Source organism: Coffea arabica, chromosome 9e (genome assembly GCF_036785885.1).
Source record: "Coffea arabica cultivar ET-39 chromosome 9e, Coffea Arabica ET-39 HiFi, whole genome shotgun sequence".
In the NCBI taxonomy this organism is placed as follows: domain Eukaryota; kingdom Viridiplantae; phylum Streptophyta; class Magnoliopsida; order Gentianales; family Rubiaceae; genus Coffea; species Coffea arabica.
The window spans coordinates 20,383,019-20,385,923 of record NC_092327.1 but is presented as its reverse complement, the minus strand read 5'-3'; positions in this window follow the sequence as shown (position 1 = coordinate 20,385,923).

The following is a 2,905-nucleotide window of genomic DNA, read 5'->3' as shown; positions in this document are numbered from 1 at the left end:
CGGGTTCGGATCAAGTACTGCAAATGGAAATCTGGCTCCTGAGAGCCACCTGTATCCTTTCCCTTTGAAACACTGTGTCTAACTGCTTTCCTTTATATCTGGTATATGTATCTGGTTGATGAAACGTGAAAGGCCATGATTTTTCCCCTATATGTTTGGTACCTCATTGAGCGTAAGCTCACCCCTTTCTGTTGCCTTTGTTTTCCTTACAGGGATGTGAACACCTTTTGGAACTGTGATTTTGAAGCCGAGTTGAGCTAGTTTAATATACGTTTGTATAGCTCTTAGATGGTTGGAAAACCCTAAATGTATTTTGATCCAATTATCTTCCTTTTGTTTTGTAAATTACAAACGTATGTGTATAACAATGTTTAACCCTGTTTATGTGTCCTTCCGAGTTATATGACATGACACCCACTATTCATCGACGGTTTTGATTTTCGTTTGGCTATTTTTGCGATTTTGACTTGTTTGAGCGCGCTTTTGTTCTCTCAGAACGTTTTAGATCGTGTTTAACTGCACCGTTAGTCCCGGCGAGAGCTGGGTAGGCAGTCCACTAACCTCTTTGGTTCGCCTTAGGGGAAGGTGGGGCTGTCACATTAACGTATTTGGGCGTGTATATGCCTTGTAGCTGGATTTGAGCATCAATGTATATGTTAAGTTTGAAATTGTTGTTTCATTTCTTTTCTATGGTCGTGATATCTTTTCTCGAGATAAGCGTGAGTGAGTTCTGGCAAGAGTTGGGCGGGCGGTCCGCTAAACCCTGGGGTACTCCCTAGGTGGAAGTGAGGTCGTCGCAGATGGTATCAGAGCGGTTTCGCGTGGTCTCTGCGCGGAGTGAGCTTGGGCAAAGTGGTATATGGTCCCGATTATGTGAATAAGTGCAATGGACAAAGTGCTCTTCCTGGACGTAAGCTATGAATCGTGCCTGTTATAAGTGGAACTCCCTTATCATGGATAGATATGTACGTCAGGTAGAAATCTCTAGTAGGGGTGATTCACTCTTGGGACCGGCCGGTTCGAGATGTGAATTATCTTATTATGGATTATTGTACTTGAGTACCAAATAGTCAAGAGAACTGGAATAAGGGTCTGTATTGAGGTAAGTTTGTGGTAGCACTATAAGTGAGAAAAAGCCCCTTGAAAATTGGAGAAAAATCCTGTAGCATCAAGTTTTGTGCGAGTAAAGGTTAGAATTTCGAGGACGAAATTCTTTTAAGGGGGAGAGAGTGTGAGACCCCAAAATTTTACTTTTCTTTATAGCTCTTATTTGAACTTACTTGCCTTAGATTCTTGGTTGTTTTAATGGTTGAATTTGAGCCAAGGGAGTGAATTTTGTTAAGAAAAGTTTCATAATCTCAAGTTGTTAGAAAATCTAGAAATTTTCGCAGGAGCCTCTGCGCAGTTTTGGAAAATTGGCTATAACTTCGTATAGGAAAGTCGGAATTGAGTTTCGTTTGTTGCGTTTGAAAATAGACTCAGAGGTCTTCCTACGGTGTAAAATTCAAAGTTTGATTCAATGTCTATAAATTCTAGGAAATTGGCAAATTTGACTAAAATTTCTGCCCTGCACAAGTAAACATAGGAATGCTGTAGTAGTTTATGACTCAATTTGGACCAACTTATGAACAAAATCTCTTTGAGGTGTCTTCTAAAGATTATTAGTATTTGAAGTCTAGTTTTTAACAAGCTAAGTTGTGTGAATTTTTGATATTTATAACTCAAGTTGTGATTTTTCTAAAGGAAGGGCATAAGTTAGGATTTTTGTGCATACTAGGGTTTTGGTGTGTGTTTTGGTGTGCATTTTTGTAGTGTGATTGTGAGGACTTGTAAAATCCCTCATATTTTCTTAAAAATTCCCTTTTATTTGGAATCCATTATTTTACAATAGCTTTACTACTCATTCACTTCCTCAATAGTTACAATTAATCATATAACCAAGGGTTTTCCCTTTTCTTTCATCGTTAAGGTAAACTAGGATTTTTTTACGTCTTTTGGCAGTATGATTGCTCGGTACAGAGTGTGTACTAAATTTGACAGTTAAGAGTGAGTTTTAGATAAGAGAAAGTGTGTGATTAGAAGTGAGAATAATAAGTTAGTGAATCATAAGATAAAACCCTAGTAAACGCGATTTAAGGAAAATCGGTTTGAACCGACGGGTACCGTTCGCTACCGATGGAATACACCACTTGACCACCACTTTATTACCTTAATCTCCTTGTTTAGTTGAGCTAATTAGCTCTTAATTAACCCTTAATTCAGCCACCATTGTTGACTAAGGAAAAGAGAGATATTTTGGTGGAAATATTTGTGATTAAGCCATTTATCAAGAATCCAACCAAGGTCTTGACCAAGACCTTTGACTAAGACATTTTCCTTTCTTCTTATCTTTCTTCTTGGATCATTTTTCTTTATTTTCCTTCATCTTGGTCGTGACTTATGAGAGGAAAAAGAAAAGAGTGAAAACCATTTCATTCCGTCTTGATTTCTAGCTTAGGTGAGTGAAAACCGAAAATCTAAACCGATTAGCCTCTAAATTGGGAGTTTAGGAAGCTTGGTGTGCTAAAATTTTTGAAAGGAAAGGTGAAGGATTTCTCTTGCAAGCATCTTAGAGAGGTATTATGGATGTCTTCCTTTATCTCTTCCTTACGCTTGCTTACGTTTGCATAACAACTCATACTTGTGGCAAATGATAGTTCTTTTGGTTGTTTTGATGGATATGGTGGATTTTGAGTTAGTGTTTGAGTTGTTCAGTTGTATTCCTTGTTGTTTACAGAGCATATGATGTCTATAATCTTGGATAGGGAGTTGAGATAGTGGTGTAAGACATGAATGAGTATTTTCTACTTTGATTTCATCAAATTCCAGTTTTAAGGATTGAAACTGCCCTGTTCTGACTAGCATC